The sequence below is a fragment of the Alosa pseudoharengus genome, unplaced genomic scaffold (assembly GCF_046254945.1).
Source record: "Alosa pseudoharengus isolate Yale_2024_CS ecotype anadromous, Long Island Sound unplaced genomic scaffold, YU_APseudo_1.1 YU_APseudo_1.1_scf_16, whole genome shotgun sequence".
Lineage (NCBI taxonomy): Eukaryota > Metazoa > Chordata > Actinopteri > Clupeiformes > Clupeidae > Alosa > Alosa pseudoharengus.
In genome coordinates, this window is record NW_027468630.1 from 2,576,696 (window position 1) to 2,601,174 (window position 24,479).

At 42.3% G+C, this 24,479-nt stretch overlaps 1 pseudogene; it reads left to right on the forward strand.

Moving 5' to 3' along the window:
- Positions 1–24,479, forward strand: part of LOC143126058 (xaa-Pro dipeptidase-like) — a 77,684-nt pseudogene that overhangs the window by 7,233 nt on the left and 45,972 nt on the right.

A 24,479-nucleotide genomic window follows, 5' to 3' on the forward strand; every position in this document is an offset into this window, starting at 1 on the left:
TAGACTTTAAAGTCGTGGAGACAAAGCACTATCCATTGCTGTCTGGGTCAACATGTGAACTGATGCACTTCACCATACCTGAGGAACTGCACAGACTGGAAGCCATTGTACCCGGCTCACTTGGCAGACAGCAACTCGTGACTATGTACAAAGACGTCTTCACCTCGCCCATAGAGTCACTCCCTGGCGACATCCACTTTGATTTGAATGAGGCCATCACACCTGTTCAGTGCCCCCCACGCAATGTCCCAGTAGCCCTCAAAACAGCTGTGAAAGCAGAATTGGACAGGCACGAGAGGGAAGGCCACCTAACCAATGTGACAGAGCCCACAGACTGGATTAGCAATATGGTCATTATTAAGAAGCCTGACAAGATCCGAATCTGTATTGACCCAAAGCCACTTAACAAAGCCTTACGGAGATCTCATTACATCATGCCAACGCTAGATGATGTCCTTTACAAATTGCCCAAAGCCCGCATATTCTCACTGGTGGACGCACGTGATGCCTTCTTGCAATGCAAACTCGACAGGGAGAGTGTCAGAATTACCCTCTTCCATTCTATGAATCCCAAGAGCCCGAGTCAAACAGCAAATTTAAGGTATAAAACAAAACAGTTTATTAAATATTCAGAATAAAAGGGCACCTTGAATGAATAGCATAGTAGTAATAACAGTTATAATAAATACACAATTTCCACCTCAGATACAACAGGAAACAGCAATACATGCGTCTGCATTAAATAGTCCGAATAAAACCCATTCACTCTAAGGGCAATGCTGCAGTCCCAAGCTGGGGGCGTGGTTAGCACGGGGAATCCCTCGTGGGGGCGTGGTTCCACGTTTCTGCGTGAGGGACGTCGAAGGGTCCGCGACGCTAACCCGGAAGTGCCACCGTGTAGTGTGAACCTCGGGGAGACAGAAGACCAGCAAGATAATTAGCAACACCCAACGAGCAGGCGTAGGAGCTAGCTAGTAGGCCAACACACACACAGCTTGGAGAGATTACTTTCCTTTGCCGAGGCCGCAGAGTGCTCATCAGCTGTTCCACGTTGGTCGCTGTAACCTCCGACGGAGATGCCCGGATACAACGGTTCGGCGGCGTCGACGCTACAGTCCGGATAGGAGAAGAACAAACTCTTTAATACAATGCCTCTTGGGCTTCTAAACAAGCATCCAATGGGCAGGAGAAGAGGGTACAGAAAAAGAACGTCACTGAATGAGGATACTTGCGTGCGTAGAACGATCGGACGGTCAGCAGGAGCAACACGGTTGTCGGCGTCAGTAGCGGCGTATTCGGAGGTCCAACGGTGGTCACAACAACAGCGAGGAAGCAGCTCGTCGGGACCCGGGGTCAGCGGCCAGGTAAGTTTTCAGTGGTTGGGCAGCGGTCCCGTAATTTGGATGATTAGGAGGTGTGGTAATAGTTCATGGGGAACACCTGTAGCAGTTAATCGTCACTCCCCCCCACATCACCTTTGTAAACAAACCACACGTGTATAATGCATAATGTAACCGCACTACAATCGTCATGGAAACAATAAGCACAGCAAACAGGTGGCACCTAAGTGGAGGGTGCCACATACCGACGCAATCGAATAGACCTGAGGACAGCAGAACCCGTTCCACCTGATACTACACCTCTACAAACCTCCAACGACCATACACCCAGCGAGAGCAACACAGAGAATCAAGAGGGACATCTCAACCCACAGGAACCAAATGCTGTGCCATCACCAACATTGCCATCCACCCCCCAGCCAGCACACCCTGCAAGTCCAGCCCCAGCACTGACGCCACTAAGCCACACAAGGAGTGGCAGAATCAGCAAACCTCCAGAGAGACTCAACCTATGAACTTACACTCATACACACACACAAAAAAAAAAAAAGAAGAGCAGCACATGTATGTAGGCCATGTTTATTAGGTCATGTTAATGTATATCTCGGTATTGAGATGACAGTTAGTTCATGAGCTGTCTATAGTCCATTATGGAGTAATGATATTTCATTTGAAGTTAAGTTTAAAGGTAACGTCTGAGTTAGCCTGCAGTAATGTACTAAAGAAACTGTAAAAGGGGAGATGTTATTAGACTAACTGCGCCACCTGTTGGTGGCTTATATTAGTATGCATTAACCTGGAAGGCTCCCCAGTTCGTGTCTCCCTTGTTTACGGGCCTGCTATGTTGCTTAATAAAAGCATACTTGGTTGAACCTGACACGAAGTCTCATAGACTACATATAAACAGTTTCTTCCTATAATGCATCTCCAATTCTAGGGAGTTTTTCCCTGTCGCCCCTGTTACCCATGAGCCTTCTTTTCTTTTCTTTCTTTCTTTTCTTTTTTTTTTCTCTGATTGCCTGAATTCTGTAAAGCGCCAAGATACATGTGTAATGTTTTGGCGCTCTATAAGCACAATAAATTGAATTAAATTGAATTGAATTAAAAAGCGCCTCTCTGATGTATGTTGACAGGATCGATCTATCCGAGGGAGCACTACAAGGAGAAATACGATGTTGATGAAGTGCACTACACCTGTGATGTGAGTATGAGAGATTGCTCTTTAAAGTGTAACTGTAGCCTGTAGGATGACATTTTAACCCATGAGTGAAGATTGTGTGCTGTCTATATTTTACTTATGTGCTCTTTGGGGTTTGTTTGTGATTAAGTTATTCATAGAAGTGTATGAGTGAACAGAAATTGGGATGATGAGAGATGTTTAGCATTTGTGACATTCTTTCTCAAGGTGATTGGACCTATACTAGTTTGGATAGAGGGGGCCCTGAAATGGAGCTGCCATCTTCACTAAGAAGGTTGGCGCCTTCATGTATGTTAGGTCAAGGTTTGGGTAAATGTCAGTGATGCTGGTTGTTAAGGGATACATACTTGTGTACAATGTTGGATTAGTTTGGGTGATGTGGTCAGTGAATATTTGACATGCCACAGGGGGCGATGTACTGTAAGCTTTGACAAGTCCTAGAAGAAGTGTGCCTTTTCTCTGTATCTTTAGACTGCGCTTGTTAGCGACACGGCATAGGTCTCCGTGAATAAAGCTCTCTGAGATTTCTGACTGACTGCTGACTCTGCCTGAGAAGCCTCAGCTCTGAGCCTCACTCCTCCAAAAGCAACATTTTTAAAAATGCTAAATAGTGTTGGATCATTTTAAACAGTAGATGGCGTGTTAACCCATTCTCAATCCATTATATCCTGATTTTTGCGAAAATGGCCTCCCTGCTTTGTTCTGCGTTTGTCAAAGCCTTATGAGTGTGCATTAGCATGTCATTTCTGGATACCCATTTATTCCTGTCACAGTGTGGCTAACCGCTAATTAGCAGCGTTGAGATAAAAGCCCATCAGCCCGCCCTGCTTAACCTGTTTTCAGAGGAAAGGGAACCACTGACAGCCTGACTGATGTTAGACAACATTAAACATGACTCAGAAACAAAGACCAGCCACTGCCACCTAGGCAAATTCAAGCGAAGTCCTCCACATGTTTTGATACTGTGTTCCACATGCATATTTTCACTAGACAGAGTAACTGTCATGGACAGTAAACAGAAGTAACTGCACAGTCCTGCAGTAGACATTTGACACATTTTGTGCTTCTATTTGAAATGATGCCCAGGAGTCTAGCCAGTCTCGCTATTCACTGTGTCCACACTAATCTTCCTGATCCCAGGATGATACATGATTGGCAGCTGGATGCTGATGTAATGTTCAGACTGACATGGGTCCAGTTTAATGCACTAAAACACCTCCAGAAAAACACCTAAAACACCTCCTGCTCTGGGTGCTGCCTGCATTAGGCAGTGTTGTGCCATGGCAATGCATTCATATATTATTCTTGTAATGTAGCTGCATTATTCTGAATCAGTAGGATCATGTATTATATTCTGAAGGTTCTGAATCAGTTGCCAGACCAAGGCTGTGTTTACCAGCATGGATGCATTGTGTGTTATACAGTTATTCAATATGCATCCATAATAAGACCTTTCTGTCCTCAGCATCAAAGAATCAGAGTCAAAATGCTTTGAAATATTGTGGTAAGGAACAGAATGGGAGTGATGCAACTCCTTTGCCCTTTTTGTCCTACTTTTGAAACCAGGGCCACACTGAGTTTACCAGTTTATGAGTTTGTGGATACATGCGTGATGTGTTACACAGGTATTCATCCAGATAAGACTCCATATCCTGAGCATCAAAGAAACTTTTCCTTTGAATGAGTGTGGTGCAACAGAATGGGAGTGATGCAAGTCCAGTGCCCTTTTTGCCCTCTTTGAAGAGGTTCTGAGTAGGCCAGTTTCCAGGGAAACACGCCTCTTAGCCGGTTCCTTCCTCATGCTGGGCATGTGGTCAGAGGGATCACCTGAGTGATTGGATCTGGGACCATTGCTCGTGACCCGTGCTGTCAGGTAGCTATGGAAACTAACTCATTCACCAGAGAAACATCAGATTGCCTCATAAATGGTGAATGCCAGTGAGCATCCCTAAAAGTCAGCAGTTCTCTCTTGTCCCCATGCAATCTTTGTGAGAAATGGTGGAGGAGTTCTAGTTTGTTCATTTTCACTCATGCGGCCTTTTTTCATAACCTTTCATGCCTCTTTTGGATAAGTGAGATTAAATCATTTCCCACAAGTAACATGAAACCTACATTTATATATTGTACAGCTCAATGAAATGACTCTAGAAACTTCCACTAAAACTCGTGTCCATCTTCACAAGCAGGCCTATTAGCTTAGGGTATTTCGTGCAGTTTTTTATTTTCTTTTTAGTATTTTTTGCTTTTTTGCCTGTATTCACAGTAGAACAGTGAAGAGTGACAGGAAGCGAGTAAGAGAGAAGAAGATATGGTTCTCAGGAAATTACCACGGGTCAGATTTGAACTCAAGTGTGGTACAAAAACTGCAGCCGCTTGTGTCACAGAGACCCCCTTCTAGCTGTTGTTAGTAGGATGGGTTTGGACCTCCTTTAAACATGTGAAACTGATTGTTTTTATTTTCAAATAGATGGATCAGAGTGCATTTGAAGTACAGAAACTAATAGAGAGCTTCAAAGTCTGAATGTCACACATCCTGCTCCTAATATGTTGCTCCTCTGAATGAGGGTAAAGTTTCATTGCTTTTATATTGTTTACAGCTTGTTTGTAATTTGGCTTTGGAACATTAAGAGTGGTATGTATCATCATGCACTTCATGCCATTAATCAGAGGCTGTGGCTGGACTTGTTAATACTGAGATGAAAGCCTCGTCAGGCTTCATTTGCTTTCATGTCTGGCCCTTTCTCATTCATTACTGTGTGAGGCATGGCTTAGAAAGTGAGGGCAAACAGCCATCACCTCTTTACTCTGATTTCCAGTTTAGAATATGAAAAAAGTAACTGTCATTGTTTGTCTGCAAGAGAGCTGTTAGAAAGCCATCCAGCAGAAATGTTTAGATGGATAGCTGGGACTAACCTGACCCTCGCCAGATGAATTTCGTTCCGCTTAGCTCCACCTAGCTTCACTCACATCCATCTGGGACCTCTTCCATTGAGAGTGGTGCTGCTTTCGAGATGTCTCGTAAATCCGCCGCCCGAGTTGGAAAGTGGAAATTACCCAGCTTTCTTGCGGCATTTTGGGCAGGCACGCCCACTTTACCTCGGAGTACTTAAGGGTACCCCGAGTTGGACATACGACCTTGCAACAAACATGGCTGCGCCCATAGTTGAGATAAGATGACATGTATTTTTTTTGCATATGTACTGTGTTGGTCATGTTAAAGTTGATGTAATGCTCTTACACACTAGATTACATTGCTGCTTTAATCCGGTCACCATTTCATGCATTGCACGGTCTTGCTGTGCCTGCAATACAATGTAACAATTTGTTTTGCAGCCGTTTAGCTAGAGGCTACATGTAGCACAAAACAATAACAATGACTAGCCTCCTGCTAATGCCCCTCGTGGCTCGAGAGAAAGGCGTTCCTAAAGCCACTCATTGGTACATGTTGTACGGGTGAGTGTACGATGATTTACGAGACATCTCGAAAGAAGCATGATTTCTGCAACCGACTTTATGGTTCAGCCAATTAGGACGCAGGGCGGGAGTTTCATAGATGTGACGTAGTAGAGAAGCGACCGTGAGACTGTTATCAGTGTCACGGGTTGGCTTCGATGTGAGTGGTTGAAGTAGCACGTCAATAGATGACGGACAAGTGGCTTATTCAATCAAAGGCAAGCATTTTTTGATTAGGCCCAGCCTTCTGAAACGCCATTCCAATGGATCGGTCCCAGATGGATGAGTGGAGCTAGGCGGAGTGAAATTCATCTGGCGAGGGTCAGGTTAAGCTGGGACAGGAGATGGAGGGATTTTAAAGGGGATTTTGCAGTCTGAGTTTTCAGCATTAATTTCAGTTTTTGAGTTATGTGTGTGTCCATGATGGCTTTATTCAGAGTGGTTGTGTGTGTGTGTGTGTTTGTGTACTGAATCGTATGGCTAATTTCTCCTGAATTCTGCTTTGTGTTGCTGTGACTCATTGTCTCATTGTAAGGCAAAAGCGGACTGCAGAGCTTTAAAGGAATTATCCGGAGTAAAATGCACTTTAGATCGATTTACGGATGATTGGGAGTACATACGTTGAGTTGACATCCAAATCATGTCATTCGGATGTGTTTTGAGAAAGTTCGATGTTACCGTTTTTAGTCAAAGCTCGTTAGCGTGGAAGTGAGAAGGGCATATTATTTCGCCGCTACAAAACGCTATTTTTATACCTCTTCTACAGTTCCAAACAACATTGCACTTACGTGGTAGTGAGTAGAGGGTCCCTAAAGCCAAACCGAAGTATCCCGAGGTCTTTATGTGGTCGGATAGAGAGTCCAGAATGAATTTCATCAAGCCAGTACCTTTCCGGAAATGTTGCCATCTTTGCTGCCATCTTTAGGGGAAAGTCCGTAGGAGTCGATTGCCAAGTGTGCTCTGGAAATTCACAATTTCGTCGCCGTTTAAAAAAAAAAAAAAACATAGTCCAGTATTTCTTTTGAAATTGAAATTAAGTTGTATGGACTGGATTATGTTTTTTTTTTGGGTTTTTTTAAACGGCGACGAAATTGTGAATTTATGTGAATAATATGCCCTTCTCACTTCGACGCTAACGAGTTTTGACTAAAAACGGTAACATCGAACTTTTCCAAAACACATCCGAATGACATGATTTGGATGTCAACTCAACGTATGTACTCTCAATCATCCGTAAATTGATCTAAAGTGCATTTTACTCCGGATAATTCCTTTAATAAAGTCTACTGGACTCATCTGAGTTTTGTCATTTCCTGTTCTCTCCATCAAGACCGCTCTGCCCGCTGTGCTGATGAGCTGATGATGCCTTCCTGTCCACAGCACAGAATAATGAGGCAACAAGCTCAGCCTCCCTGATGCTTCACGTCTGTCCTCTCTGATCTCTCATCTGCTCTGCTCCACAGATTGCTGATGTTCTGGCCAAGCGGAGTCCAGCGGCCCTCCTTACTCTGGTAGGTTCACTGCTATTGGGGTATCCCTCCAACCCCCTCAGTGTTTTTGTAGCAGTAGCTGCTGTAGTCTTTATCAAGGAAAGTCAACTGAGGTAATTCAAATAGAGATGATGTTAACACACTTTGAAAAACTCACAAAGAAATTACCTACACACTCTGTTACTCCCCATCTTCCTCAATCCAATAGATTTACAAAATACACTGTGTTAATATGTTAATTTGTAAATTGTTAAAAACCCAGAGACAGAAGAAGTGGAGGAAGACATCCAATACATTTATCTGTGTTTTATATTCCTGTTTCACATCATCCACACCTCTTTTGAATATTTTACACACAAAAAAAGTGGATCTTAAAGCGGTCTTATTGCCTCGTGTATAAACTTACTGTGTGATGAAGTACTTGCACACATAGGGCCAGGATAGAGTTGAATTTAACCGCATGGGTTGGCATCTGTGGAGATGGGGTTATTCTCCACAATCAACATCACTGTTGCTTGCTTGGCAAGCCTCACTGGGTTTGTTGTCACAAATCGGAATAAGTTCATTTGGCATCCTATGTAGGCAGACAGCTATCCGTTGTGTGTCTCTGTATTCTCTCAGTGGATGAGCATCATAAAGGACTTGAAAGCCTCCTCTGAAATGTCTTTGTTTTGCTCTGCTTCCTTTTGCTCTTCTTCTGCAGCGCGGTGTGAATACTGATAGTGGGAGTACCTGTCGCGAAGCCTCCTTTGAAGGAATCAGCCAGTAGGTTTTAGTAGCATCAAATATTCATTAGTCTAATCTTCTATTGTTTTCCAAGCTCATTTCCACTCATATTAGCAGCTATGCTGTGAATGCTAAGCTGTAGAATGTGATTGATCATTTTGTTTCTGGTTGTTATGTAGCAGAAAGAACGTTGAGACATTCTCCATTTCTTGAATAAGCCTATTTCAGAAAGTGCATGTTTGAATTATATGCACTTGCGTAGAAAAAGAAGGAAAAGTTCTGTTTAAAATGTGTAAAATGAAGTTTCCTTATCATGGTATGCATTCAATTACAGATTCAAAGTAAACAACACCATCCTGCACCCTGTAATTGTGGAATGGTAAGTAGGCTTTTGGCTATTCATGAAAATGATAATAGATAAGCTGTTTTATGCCACAATATATGTAGTGATACATTTAGATATTATCTTGTTGGATGGTTTAATAAAGACAATGTCTGGGTTATTTCAGTGTTTTTGGATTGTATGGCAAATATCAGAAATGTGTAAATTTGAACCTGAGTGAATTAGGGACATGGGCATGTTGAATGCTGATTGTATTCTCCTGATTATCTAAATAATTTATAGTAAGTCAGATACTAACATTTTCCTTTGTTTTTGGTAAAACATAATTGACTCTCAGATAACGTTTCCTCAAAAGATCTGACAAAGTAGCCATTCATTAATCATCAATTTGTAGCTCATGTATATCCTTTGGATGCTTTCATTTAAGATTAAATGTGTTAAATAAATTAATGCTATTTCAAACGACAAAGTACATTTTTTTGTGTTTGTACAACATTATTGCTAGTTTAAGAAGCCTCATTCACAGTAGTACAGTCTCTTAGTACATATGCATTTCACATGCTGCTTGAAAATATGTGAATTCCTTGAACAGTTTGGAAAAATCCGTTTTATCATGATTTTCTAATTTTATCATTACCAGTTTTTACTGTCAGATGTGTATATTTGTTAAATGCATGGACTTGTTTAGAGGGAACTGCGTGAGAAGCCAAAAAATCTTGAAACATGGAATTAATGTATGTACAAAAATAAGTAACTCCCAGCTGCATTAGTAAAGTCAAGTAGGTAATTGATTAATGTAAAACATATCTGGGTGCTGAAATAATCAGTTAAGCATACTAATCAAACAGACTTGCTTTGGAAAGGGTTTGCAGATCAACAGTGCCAAGAGGAAAGGAGATATCTGAGGTCATAAGGTAGAGACTCAGAGTGGTGACAGCCCATCAGTCTGGGGAAAGTTACAAGACCCTCTAAAAGATTCCTGCTCCATTTATCCACTGTAAGGCACGCCTTTTTGCAAATGGAGGGCATTCATTAGTGCTGCCACTAACGACTAATTTTCTAACGACTAATCTTTCGACTAATTTTTCGATTAGTCGACTAATCTAAACGACTATTTTTTTTTTTAAATCAAGTGTTTGTTATTTTGTTGTGTACGTTTTATTTTGAACTCAACTAAAGGGAAAACGTAAAATATATATCACCCTACTTTTGTTAGAAGCTGTATTACTGTAAGTAAACTGTTCAAAAACATTATGTAGCCTATTAAAAAAAAAACATCCATTTAAAATGCTACCTTCAGATCTACAGTAATGTCAGACCTTTGATAGACTTTATTTGTATGCCAGTGTTGCCATCGACATAGACAACTTCTTTGACCTGAGGCCCGGTCATGGCATACTTTGGGGTCATAGGGCCCACCTACATGAACCCACCCCCCATCAAATTATCATTATATCACATCACAATTATTATTGTTATGCTATATTGTTATACATCCACTTCAAAGCAGCCAGTGTTTAAAGTGCTAACATTGTTCACAAAAAGTTTGAAAACATGCACATCAGAGGACTGCTTTAATGTAAAATATAATTAGAATAGTTCCATTGCTTTTGCATGGTTGCATGATAAATACTTCTCAAAACAACAGCAATTATATGGGTGTCATCGTTTTGGGATGTTTCCCTCATGCAAGCATCATATACTGGTAGGCAAATGGAAAGAATATTTACATATTTAATTATGCCACAAGCTTTTGGCCACGTTATTCAAATTTGACTATACAATACTCTAGATAGTGTATTATAGTCTGTGCTCTGTTTTTATGGAAGTTGCATAAATCCACATTGTTCTATTAAATGTAGTTTCATAATTAAATAGCTTTCCAATAGGTTGAATTGGAGATTTGCTACCAACGTTATCAAGTGGTTTCAGTTTCTCTCGCGCATTGAATGAACGCTCATACCACCATTTAATTGTATGCCTCTATGTTTAATGACACCAAATTAGCAAGTAATTCATACTGATTGCAGAAAAGTTAGTTTTCTTTTTCTGTCGGTCCGCGGTTCCTTGATTAATTGCGCAGCAAATTATCAGACGAAGCCCCGGGAATAATTTCACTCCGCAGCTCCGGACCAGCAATGTCCACGTTACGGCCGGTGCTGGTCCGCGCGGTCCATAGTTTGAGAAACGCTGGACTTTGAAAGGCGACAGGAGTTGAGGCGACAGGAGTTGAGGACTTTGCAAATGAGCCAAACATCAGCATGTTCAAAACAAGTAGGCTACAGGCACTTTGCGCGTCTTACCACATAGGTTACTTCACTTTATCAGTTGGCTTGAACGCTAAAAAAATATGCGTCGTGACTTATTGACCATGGGAAATGACGCGCACCTTGATTGTTGATATCACGGGCGGCGGCATGTTCGGTTTAACGTTTTTTTGTATGAATGAATTACAGTAATGACACGCCGTTGCGTTGTCAACATGAGACACTTCACTTCATTTATTTCAATTTCCACAATAGGCTACTATATTAGTCAGAGTCTGGACTAGCGTAACCTACTAGCTTAGCTCCCCCCACTTAGCTCTGCCTAATAATTAATTGCGCTGAAAGCAGGCAGGCACGCAGCTTTGCTGCTGGCGTTAACACTTGCGTGCATAGTGGGGTTTAAAACATGCCAAAGTCTTAGTAGCCTGTTTAACATCCAAAGACAGTCATTGTACTTTTCAAGAGTTAATAACATAGAGTTAATATAACATTACAGCCGTGTGAGACCAAAAATAAATAGGCGGTCAATAGTAAAACGACTCTTCGACTAAAAAAATTGCCGTCGACTAATTTTCATGGTCGATTAGGTCGACTAAGTCGACTAATCGCGGCAGCACTAGCATTCATCACAGCAACATTTCCTATAAGTGGATGCCCATTAAAGTATGACCATGCACCAAAAAGATCATAAATCGGGTAAAAGCCAACCCACACATCTCCTCTATAGAGTTACAGATCTTGATGGCAGCATCTAAATCTACATGCGTTTACAATCAGATGAAACTGGGACAGACATGACGTTCTAGGGTTGCTAGAAGGAAGCCTCTGCTCTCAAGAAACTTTCAGAGGCCTTCTGGAAGGTGAGTCCAAAATAGAATTATCTGGTCACAATCCAAATCGTCATGTTTGGAGGAAAGCTAACACTGTTTACCAAGAAAAGACCCCCTCTCAACAGTGAAGCATGGTGGTGGAAATATGGAGGTGTGGGGCTGTTTTTTTGCCTCCGGAACTGGGCGACTCCATATCATCCAGGAAGTATGAATTCTCAGGCCTATCAACACATTCTTGATCTGAACCTCATGTCTGTCAGGGAGATGAAGCTAGGGAGGAAACAGATTTTACAACAAGACCCTATAGGCATTCAAGCAAAATGACCAAGGAATGGCTTAAGATAAAGAGAATTCGTACTCTGGAGTGGCCTCGTCGAAGTCCAGACCTCAATTCAATAGAAATGTTTTGGCTAGATCTGAAGCGGGCTGTACATGCCAGTTGACCCTCCAGCCTCTCTCAACTGGCTGAGTTCTGCAAGGAGAAGTCCAAGAAACAGATGTGAGACACTGGTTAATGGGTACAGAAAACCCAAAAAGTAGTGGTTGCAAAAGGAGGTGCTACAAGAAATTAACTACATGGGTTCACATACTTTTGTATATAAATGTCGTATTTTGAACTGTATAACTTTCCTTTGTTTCTGTCTATTCTTTGGAAGGTAAGCTTTACAAATTAGGGGTTGGATGTGCATTTAATAAGGTTATTTTGATTGTTTTGTAAATAACAACTGACCGTGTCTGAGGGTTCACAAACCTTCAAGCAGCACTGTATCTACAAACACCTTATCTGAAAAGGAGCACTGTATCTACAAACACCTTATCTGAAAAGGAGGACACTTCTACCCTCTGCAGGCTTTAAATGAACCCGCTAGCACATTAGAGGAGGGTGGGTTTCAGTGACTGACTGTGATCAGAGGAGGACTGTTTTGAAGACTCAGACTTCAAACCCTTCTAAGGATACGACAGTCTAATGTGTGTGTGTGTGTGTGTGTTCAAAAGGCAGTGAAATGTTTCAAATCAAAGAAGAAGAAACACACACACACATACTGTATGCACACACAAACAATGAAGAGGAGTTTAATGGGTCGCTTCAGAGTCGCTCTCCTGCCTTGTCATGGAGCTGTGTGCTTGTGTGGGTCTATCGCAGCGGAGATTATCTGACATTGTCTTTACATGTCCTCTGCTGTGCCCCCTCTTGGCAAATATAGCTGTCTGCGGACCAGCTGCAACTCTGTTGTGTCTCTGGAGTTTCGGAGAGATGCTCTATGTTAGCGCCGTCACTTTAAGATGGCTGTGTTGAGTGGAGAGGCACTTTGGGATCGCCCTAAAGAATACCGGAGGCAGTGTCTGTAAAATAGGATGTCCACTGAAGAAGAAATTGTTGGTTAGATTAGATTTCTTTGTCTTTGATTATCTGGCGTAGCATTTTCTTGGCTGGACTCAGTGATGCCTACTATCAGTGTGTGTGTGATGTATGTGTCTAAATATATTGTTTCAGTGGTGCAGTCGCCTCATCTTCTAGCAGCAACTTGAAATTTATTCAAGGCTGTCAGTGGTCTCCACGGAGACCTGCGAGCCGACGCCTGAACATCAGAGTGAGCTTTAGAAAAGCAGTGCACCGTCTGCAGAACAGACAGGAGTTTAGTCCCAGAGGCCCATCAGATCTGTTCCCAGCACCTACCCAGAGATGAGGGTCTGACTGCAAAACTCACCAGGCTTTAGACTGAAAATACTCCATCAGAGGTGGTATGTATGTACTCTTGAAGAGGGTTTATGCCATGGTATGATTACTTAGTTTCAGATGGCAAATGGCTGACTTTGATGTGTCGCACATGCCCTTTAGCCTTCTATTGGATGGCCTTGTGGAGGCTTGAGGGTTTAGGCTGAACTCAAAGCCAGGGTTCTGATCCTGTAACTCGTATGTGAAATGTACAGGCAACACAATGTTCACAACAGCCACATTTAGAGAACAAAATTAATATTGAATGTGTGTGCTAAATGTCAGACAATAGCTATACTGTACATCAAGGCTCAATTTAACTACATGACTGACTTCTCAATAGAAATTGTATTCATGATAAAAGGGCAAGTAAAGTATTTCAGAGGACTGAGTTCTTTCAGTTTGATGTTGGAAAATGCAAATAGAAAAGGATGGGCTGTACATCAACTCCACTGCAGGGTGAAGTTAGGCTGTCATATTCATGGAAATGTAGACACCAGACTCTGCAGGCCTACTGTTTTCAATTTTAGTGTTCATGGGATATTGTCATCTTTGTACATTAAACTGAAAACATTAAAAATTGTCTCCAGGCAGTGTGTGTTTTATGTTAGCCAAGCCTAGACAGCGGTGTCCAGAGCTTCCTTGTGGGGTAATTTCATGTGCGCTCCCAGAGACGAGGGCTTTTCTCTGGGTTGTGTGTGTGCGGCCTCCCAGGCAGAGCCATAAGCCAGGCTGCTCAGCTGGAATGGTCTTCGTGCTCGCCTGGCTGCCCCTGGTATTAGGCTCTGGATCTTTTACTGCTTCCTGAAGCCGTTTCATTATGGTCGCACCTCAGTCCGCTGCAAACTTTCCATTTCCTTCTCCCTCTCTTGCCTATTACCCAAGATCATCAACAAGGGTTCAAGGGCCATTCTGAACAGATGAAACAAACCTCTAGCAAAACTCAAAAGCCCACCACATATTCTCAAGTCATGACCATGGCATCAGTTTTCCACCACTAAACAAATACAGCAACACTGCATATTTGTATGTGTGCTTTATATGGGTCTCTATCGATACCAAATGAGTTATACTGTCTCATGTCTCCGAGATGTGTGACTTTTACCAGGTCTAAAAATATAACTTTGCCAGTTTGCCTATGAGTCATTCAGCTAACTGAGTTGAAGTAAATGTTGACAGAGAGTTGACCAAGAATAGACAACGAGAAATATACCTCGCTAATGAGATTTCTGACACACACCCCCAATCTCTGTATATGTGTGTGTGTGTGTGTGTGAGAGAGAGAGAGAGAGAGAGAGAGAGTGAGGTTCATTCCCCCCATCCCAGTCAGATAGCGATGACTAAAATCGTGTGTTACTGTACTCTGTGCACCTGCCGGCACGGTGAGTCATTCATCCCAAAAGGTGTTTATTAGAATTTCACAAGTGATGCAATCTCACAGCTGGGTGCTATTTGTGGACAGCCTCAGAACATTCATGATTGAAGATAAAGATGTATCTGTTGCTCTGTTTATTAGACAGACCAGTGAGGATGTTAGTGTGCTGTCTCGGTGTGAATATTTTGTGTGAGCGTTGAGTGTTGGGAGTAGGCAGAGATTGTGTGAGTGGGAGGCAAGGCCGTAGCCATGATGTCAACATTGGGGGGGACCAAATCTGTGGTGCGGTGTGAATTTCAATTCACATTTCCTGCCATGCAAAAATATTATTAAAATCACAAACAAGTCATTAGTTAAGTCAAGCAATTAGGATATACCAAACTTTTGACGGACATAGGCACGGATGGATTATGAACCTCTGGGCATAGATGCAAAAAACCCCTCCCCTGTTAAGATAGGGGCATACTTCCCCGGAAGACTTTAAAAAAATGACCCTTTATAATTATGACGACTTGTGAGTTTTGTGGAAATAAAAAAAAAGGGCGGAGAAGCAACTTCACACAGTCTTAGGCTTCAGGGCCCCCTGAGCTCTTGGGCCCGGTAGGTCCATTCAATAATCCATCCCTGGATATAGACCTGTGGTATGACTCCATTTGTCCAAAATGTATATTTTAAAAGAAAATACAAACTAGAGTATCTTTGATAACCTCTATATTACACTGAATGCTTACTCATAGGTTTGGACCTATAGCCCAATCATATTTTGTATTTTGATTTTATTATTCTGGCAGCTAATCACACAATTTTAAGGTAGTTTTAAAGGGATGGGATTCAAGATAGGCTAGCCTACTAAGTCAGGTCCCTCTTCTGTCTGACTCGCCTCAAGTTACCCTATGCATTATAGGCTGGTTTCTGACAGAAATTACGTTTTGTGTTAACATGTAGAAACACAGCCTTTATTTGGTGAATGGAGGTGGAAATTCCTTTCTTTGGTTATTGTCCGCGATTCACATTAACTGTAGGCTATCACCACCATTGTAAAAGTTTTTTCAACTTTTGTGCCGTCGCCACATTTGAGTGCTACGTTTTGCCTGCATGGATGCACGATTGAGCGTGCATCTAAATGTAACATGCAAGATGCAACAACCATTTCTAAGAGGTTTATAAACCGGTTAATTTCTGACATTACTACTAGCATATGAATGCATTATTTATGTTGTAAGACATGTGAAAGAAATGAATGACACAGACACGCACAAATTCAAATAAAAGGACACTTTCGCTTTTTCACTTTCGCTATCATTGCGAGAAAATAGGCTACAATATGGAATTGCTTCAAAGTTCCCTTTGAGTCTGATCAGCTTCAAAAATGGGTTTCCTTAGACAGTGCTACACCTTTCCAACAAGTTTTGTGAGAATTTTACCGGTATCTTTTGCGATATTGTTGACGCAGCCCGCACCGCAGCAGGGTGCAGGAAGCTTTTGATAGCGCACACCTCAAACGATAAACGCAAAACCTCCAGGACAAACCACTCACAGTGTAGGCTACTCTCTCTGAAACCATCAACAGGTCACTAATTTGTGCGTTATTTACGCTTGTTGGTTTCCTGTAATAGCCTATAGCGTGTTTTTCTTTCTTTCTTTTTCTATGTCCGAATATTGGGGGGGGGGGCATTTTGGTCACGTCTGAATATTGGGGGGGACACGTCCCCCCCAAAGTCTATGGTGACTACGACCCTGGTGGGAGGCTTATAGTAATCCTGTGGAAACTTGTCTCTGTAATAAACAAGAGCTCTCCTCTATCTTCTCTTCCTGCACTGTAAAGAACTGGGTAAACGGACATTGTGCTAGCACACAAAGTACTAAATAGTTCATGCTATATCTACAAAAACACAAGTGCAACTGACTACATGTCATGTAATGACATTCAGTGCAACCGGAAAGTTTTCAGACCCTTCAAGTTTTCTATGTTATGTTTCAGACTCATCTTAAAATGGATTCAATTCATGTTTTTTTTTTATCAATCTACACACATTACATTACATTACATTACATTTGGCTGACTCATTTTTACCACTCACCGAGTGGTTAGTGGTGTTCGTTGATGTTCCAAAACAAGTAGCGTAGCAAAATACAGTTTGTCGTGTTTTATTTGGCATTTTGTAAAATCCCATTGATTTCTGTTGGAAGACTCATTGCACGTTGATATTACTGCGCCACCGTCTATGCTTCAGGTTCAAATATTGAGCGGTTGTGAATAGTTCCACAATAGCAAATAAGATGGCTGGAAATCATACATTGCACCGATATATTTGCTTTCAATAATCAACGAACACCACTAACCACTCGGTGAGTTGCACAGTTTTGAAAACGAATGTTAAGGGTTGTTTTAGGACATGTTTGAGTAGCCTACAGTATGCCTGTTTGCAGCCACTCTGAGAAGTCAAAGGCGATTCAAAACGAGTCAGAAAAGTCGAGACAGGACCAATCGTCAAAATTTCGGTGTCCACCACTGTAGTTCATCCAAAACAAACCAGAAACGGGACTCAAAGTGCTAAATACCGGAATTTTCCTTTAAACTGTTTACCATGTTGTTAGTAGTAGAGTAGATTCCAACTCCTCCTTCTTGCAGTCCTGGTAGGTGAAACAGACAGGGAGTCAAATTTGATGTTGATGTCGTGGTGTATGGTAGGTTTAGCTGGGAGGACCAGCAGTTCAGTCTTTGAGAGGTTTAGCTGGAGGTGGTGTGCCTTCATCCATGTAGCTATGTCAGAGAGGCAATCCGAGATCCGTGCTGAAACCAAGGGGTCATCAAGTGGAAAGGACAGTTAGAGCTGTGTGTCGTCTGCATAGCAGTGGTATGAGAAGCCATGGGAACGGATAATCTGTCCCAAGGAGTTGGTGTAGACAGCAAAGAGAAGGGGGCCCAACACTGAGCCCTGGGGGACCCCTGTGGTGAGATGGTGAGGTGCAGATAGCTGACCAAGCCATGCCATACGTTAAACGAGCGTCCTGTGAGGTAGGATTCAAACCAGGAGAGAGCAGAACCGGAGATTCCCATGTTAGCGAGTATAGAGAGAAGGATGCGGTGATTAACCGTGTCAAAGGCAGCCGATAAGTCAAGCAGAATGAGTACTGATGACCGAGCGGTCGCCCTGGCTTCTTTTAAGGCTTCTGTTACAGACAGCAGAGCCGTTTCGGTAGAGTGGCCGCTTTTGAACCCAGACTGATCTGGATCCAGAAGGTTGTTCTGTGAAAGGAAGTCAGAGACCTGTTTGGAGACTGCTCGTTCAATGCCTTTGGATAGGAAAGGCAGGAGTGAGACAGGGCGGTAGTTCTCGACTTGAGCAGGGTTGAGAGAAGCTTTCTTAAGTAACGGTGTTACCCGGGCCATTTTGAACGCTGTTGGAAATGTGCCGGAGGTTAGCGAGGCATTGATCACATGTGTGATAGCTGGTGCGATGGTCGGGCTGATGGACTAAAGTAGGCTCGTAGGTATAGGGTCCAGCGAGCATGTGGTAGGATGGCTACATGTCAGGAGTCTAGATACTTCACTCTCGGAGAGAGGCGCGAATGCTGAAAAAGATGTTCTAGCAGCGCCTAGAGGCTGTAGGAGTGCGGTATCTGAGTCAGATGCGTTGTGTCGGCATGTAGAGAATTGACTGCTGATTGCCACCACTTTGTAAAAAATGAGGCGAGGGTATCCGCAGTAAGGCTGGATGGAGGAGGAGGCACCTGAGGGTTGAGTAGCGATTTGAAGGTTGAGAAAAGTTTTTGAGTATCTGTAGCGCTGTTGATTTTGTCATTGTGTGACCTTGTGAAACTTTGACCAGATCTAGGCTTAAAGGTTCTTGACTACGCCACCTGGTGCCTCTCACACCAAGATATAATTTGCACATTACCTGCTGAATACCTGATCTCAGGCAAGCAGGTTCATAGGAATACACCAAAGATGAACTAGACAGAGACGTGCTTTGAGTATAAAAATAACTTTATTAGGCAATAATGTAATTAAAAGAGCCACACCGTTATGACAGAGGCACAATAGGTGTGAACGGTAAGGACGGGCCTAAAGGGGGAGACCAAGACTGGTATTGGCTGCTACCAGGGACAATATCATTAACAATGTACAGGACAATACTGATTCGCTGTCAAGGTAGGTTACCTGTCCGGGATAAGCGTGAAGTTCACCAACCGTGCTCTGGACTCTGGTGCCTACAGTCAAATGCATACACACACACACACGCACACACATAGGCACAACCACTACAAGCAAGTGATTCAATCAATATTGTGAGGTGCAGGTTACAATACGCGGTGCAGTGCGCAAAGGCGGATCCAGGAACCTCTTATGAGCAGCTGCTCTAGTGCTCTGAAAAGGGGGACAAGGATGAGGAGGTTGTTATTACTAACCGGTTAAATACAGTATACAGCTGGGCAAAATCTTAACAGGACAATGCACACTACTGGAACAGCCAATACATCAGTCGGGGGGGGGCACTAGACGGAGGTCACGGCAAAATAACCAAACAAAAGAAAGAAAAGAAAATATAAGGAAAGGCAACTGTACACTTAATCTAGGCAAGGCAAAGCAGCAGGAGCAATCTGCCTGCAGACACAAAAGCATTAACATTAGTGCTTGATAGACATAGGCACAGATAACATCATGTCACATAACATAACAAACATTTCATACCAAACATTCCTTTTTTTCTTTTACCTCAAGGTGACTCGGAAACCACACGAAATGACAGTAGAAAAGCAGCCCTTGCATCAGTCTTCACAATCCTACATCAGTTGTTACACACAGCATATTCATTAGATACGTTTCCATTATTAAGGTTTAACAATTAACAAGAACATGCATTACATCAGGGCAACACAGACTCATTTTGCATTGCGTTGTGTTCCAGGCTATTGGTCCTAACACACCTGGTAACACAATAAACCTTTACCTTGTGGATGCCGCGTCTTAACGCTGTACAGCTACCCAGCGGGTGCCTTGCCCAAGACCTTCGGTAGTACACAGCACGACTACCCGGAAGCGTCTGGCAATCAGTCCGACACCTATTTCCCAATAGCCCAGTGTTAGATAAACATAACTAAATACTTAGCTTGCTACATTATATAAACGTTTTCACATACCTTGTTTGCACAGGGGAACGCGTATCCAAACCGTAACAAGGCTGTAGTTTTATCTGGACGCCAGGGAATCTCTCTTAGCCCGACGCTAAAACTATTTTATAGAAACTGGCCTAGCCGCCAATGAATTGACCTGTCGCTAAGCGCCACCCTTAGAACGCTGATGAGCCAATGACAGTCCAGCCTCAACAGGACTCGGACCAGTGTTGCCAATTTAGCGACTTTGTCGCTAGATTTAGCGACTTTTGGCCGTCTCTGGCGACTGAAAAGTGTATCAAGCGACTGACAACAAATCTGGCGACTTTTTTGTGTGTCTGGCGACTTTTGTTTTCTCTTTGCGTTATCCTTCGGCTTGCCCAGGCTGACTGCAGCAGCAGCTTAAAGCGTGAGAAAAATCTTCTCGCAAAGATGGCAAACTCTGTTTCGTTGTTGAAACGTCAGAAAATCTCCCCTCTCTTGCCTGTTTCGTTAGTGAATTACATCGCGAATTTGCCCAAAGCGTTGCCCCATGATTATAAAAGAAATGACTGGCCTAGTATCAGCCCATTTTATTACAAGGAAGTAGATGTTCTATAGATCTAAGCTCAGACAACGCTCATTGGAAGGTGCAGCAACTTCGGGTGAAATTACAACAAGAGAGTCAACGAGACGAGAGCAATGACATGATGACAGGGAAACAGGGACACGCTTGCCAGCATCGTTCAACAATTGAACAAAGGATGCAGCCTAGGCTACAACTTCATTCATGTTAGAAAAACCTAGCATTCGTTTAGGCTATGTAGCCTAGACCTAGCTTCAATGTTGTCAATGCAAGTTGATGCAGGACTGTCGGCTGAGTTAAAAACATTATAATTCTATCGGTCTGTCCGAGTGACATTTAAGCCTATATTATATACCCTACATATATCCAAAATATAGCCATTGCCGTAAGGGTACATTGCGTGTAGGCTACCCTATGGTCACATTATAATCAGACTTCAAGCAGTGCAAAGCAGATGCAGCAGTGAATAGGTTGGAAATGACTGCTTTTCAGCCACCTGATGCTAGTGTAGTCTCTAGATGATAGGCTACAGAAAGTAAAGTGTAGCCTATCAATACATATACAAGTATATTAAATCAAATATATTTAAACTAGGCTCTTAAAGTTGCCTATATGAGTAGGAGAAAAGCAAACAGGAGTAAAAGGGAATTAAAGGGCCATCACCGTTTTTTTTTTTTTGGGGGGGGGGGGGGGGGTACGACGTGCTGACGTAATTAATATGCAAATTAGCGCGTGACGTCATCTAGCGACATTTAGCGACTTTTGGAGCTGGCTTTAGCTACTTTTCATTCGAAATAGTTGGCAACACTGACTCGGACATCAGCTCGGACAACTCCATAGGAAACAACAGGGAGCAGCCATAAAATGGCAAATTAATGGTTATTTATGGAGTTTATTAACTCAAAAAACCCGACGGATAACCATGATCAAACGTTTTGTATAGGGGACGTGTAATACTGATAGCCGGTACCCCGAGAGGCTAGAAAACGGGGTATATTTTCATTAACAGTAGCCTACAGGACGTCTCTCGCGTTTGCAACAGCTCGACATATAATAATGTAGGCTACTAAGCCAACAACGTGGGCACAGGTTCCCTGTTAAATCCCAAGATGAAAATGCTCATTAACCAACTACTATATTCTTACTACATCAAATATTAACGTAACCTAACATATCTTTGTATCAATCTTCCACTAGCTAGCTAGCTAGCATTAACGTCAGTGGTTTTTGCAGGTGATTTGCATGGCTACTCGCCACAACTGCTTGTCACCTTGTATGTATTCTAAAGTTTTGAAAACACCCCTCCATAGCATAATTAAGTCCCTTTTGATAGCTTCTGGAGGAAAGTAAATCCTTTTATCGACCAAAACGTCCTCAAAGCCTGCTTTCATGTACTGTCAGCTGCCATTATCAACAATGTATTTCTATTCAAGTCTGATTTGTTTTATTGATGGGACATTAGACACTGAGGCACCGAAGATTGTATCACTCCCATGAAGCAAATTGTTTCGACACAGTGTGTTGGAGCCTGTATCAATTTGGAATAAGCACGTGACTGGTGACGTCCGAAGCTTCAAACGTCACCGAAGGGTTTTGCTGGATTGGAAAGTTTGCTGCTGCGCTGATACCCAACAGGAGCAACACTGCTTCTCTGTAGCCTACTGCTGTAATTTAACAAAACCTGTGTTACGTGTCTTAGTTACTCAGCAATCATTGTTGCTGAAGAACTTTTTAAAGTTTTGAAGTCAAATTTCAAATATTTTTTGTTATTGCATAAGCCTAATAAAAATTCCTCGTAAAGTGACTCACGGGGATTGAACCCACGTCGCCAGATCTATCGTCCTCATACAAGGATACAAGGAAGTTTATTGTCACATGCATATAGTTACTGGAAGTAAGAAATGCAGTGAAATTATGTCTGGTGTCAGCCTATTTGTGCATCATCGTTACCTCTACTCTATCGTAGGCATACGGCAAGAATGGATGTTCACGAACTATTTATTTCTAACAATAACGGCCTGTTTAGTTCTAAAACACACTACCTAAATAATGCCTCTTGGTTATGAGTAGGCTATGTTATACAGTTTATTGGATAAGGCCTAGGTACACTTTATTTATTTAAAGTAAATTGATATTGCCACATAGCAGACGGCTGCATATCTTGCTGCAGTTTGTTAAAACCAACTGAACACACGTAAATTCAAACGCTGAACACACTAGGCTATATTCAAACATTATACCCTAGTTCTAATTAATTTATTTAATTTTCAGTCATCTCATGCCATGTGTCCATTCTGTCCCTCATGTTCATGTTGTAAGCTTCGTTCGGGTGTGTCGAATTTATAGCCGCTGTCATTTCTGCTGACCACCAGATGTCAGTGTGTTGTCTTCGATGCTTTGATGCTTCGGATCATTTTGCGATACAATCAGGAAGAAGCTTCAAAAGCTTCACAAGGCTTCGTTTGCCCATCACTAGTTTGTTTGTCCGAGTTTTCACACGGTAACAATGGGGGGCGGGGCTTAGCGACAGGTCAATTGTTAGCCACTCAGCAGCTAGCTGGGCACCGTGACGTCAGGGGGCTACCGTAGCTGCGGAGGGACAAACTTCACACAGACCGTTATCACTCTGCCGGTTACACTCGTAGAAAGCCGTCTTAGCAGCAGTGATGCTGGCTGAGAAGGAGGTCAGGAGTGTCTGGTAGTTTTTGAGGTCATCAGTTTGGATTTGTGCCATTTCCTCTCCGCGGCTCTGACAATACTCAATCCTCAATACTCAAACACTCCACAAAAAAGCAGTGGGGTATACCACGAATCTCGATTAGTGGGCTAGCGAGGTATGTTGCGCTCAAAGCCAGGGTATGCTGTGACACGAAAGTGGATCTGTTTTAGTGTCGCTATATCACCATGGTGTCTTATGCTGTCAACCAAACCTGGGGGGTATTCCATCAACCTCGCCAAAGGCCAAACCTGGCTTATTTCGATAAGTCTCGCTAATTTTAGTGAGAATTCCGTTCCATTAATGAGGTTAACGTGAATCCCAGCTTGGTAACCATGGGAATTTATGCCACAGAACTAACCTGCTCCGTAGCAGGTTAACTTTCAAGCTAAATTAAGCTGTGTTGCAAAAAAAACCAATCAGTCGGAAAACGAGTCCAAAAAGATGGTTCCGTCAACCTGTGCTCTCGTCACCTGTAGCATACTACTTCAAAAATAGAAGTAGGCCTATAGAAATGTTTTTTTCCGACAGTGCAACAAGCATGGATTTACACATTCACTAGCTCCAAAGAATGTATGAAGATTATATGATTAAAAATGCTTTAACTTCACATGCGTGTGGTTCTAGGAATCGTGCTACTCTGCGTCATTTACTTTCGGTGGTGGTGTAACGTGCAGCGAGACGGCATAGGATAGGATTTACATTCTTGCGTGTTCGCAGGTTCGCTTCCCATACGAAGTATTAAGGCTACATTGTTTATCACCTTGATAATGGCATTTTTAGATATAATCTTTGATGAAAAACATATGTCTACTGCTGATAAAGGGTCATGAACATTTGGTAGGCTGTTCAGTGACAGCTTTGCCAGTGGGCTATATAGCCTATTATATCTGATGCAAGCCAAAGGATAATTATTCTGTAGCCTAGGCAGCTAATAATTAAAACTGCTTCATGTGTCGACGATTGTTCATGAATGTCAAATCAACTGTGTGCTACACAGATTAAATATTAGGCATAAATTGAATTGAAAGCCATTGCATTTCAGATAATTTTATTTCAAAACACTTTGGGACAATAGCCTATTATGTTGATACTAATTTATTTTATGACCACCTACACCTAGACAATAATTTGGAGTGAATGAACTCTTTTAATCTAAGAACGTAAGCTAGGCTATAGATAGTTTTGAATATCTATATGCATATCCATAAGTTGTTTTTGAGTTTATACTATTTATTCATGCACTCGTTTTGTTCAAGCATAGACTGTAGACCCATGTGTTCAAGAGTGAAGCCAATCAAACTTGCAATTGATTTCAAAACCATTAGTATTGTTGTTTTA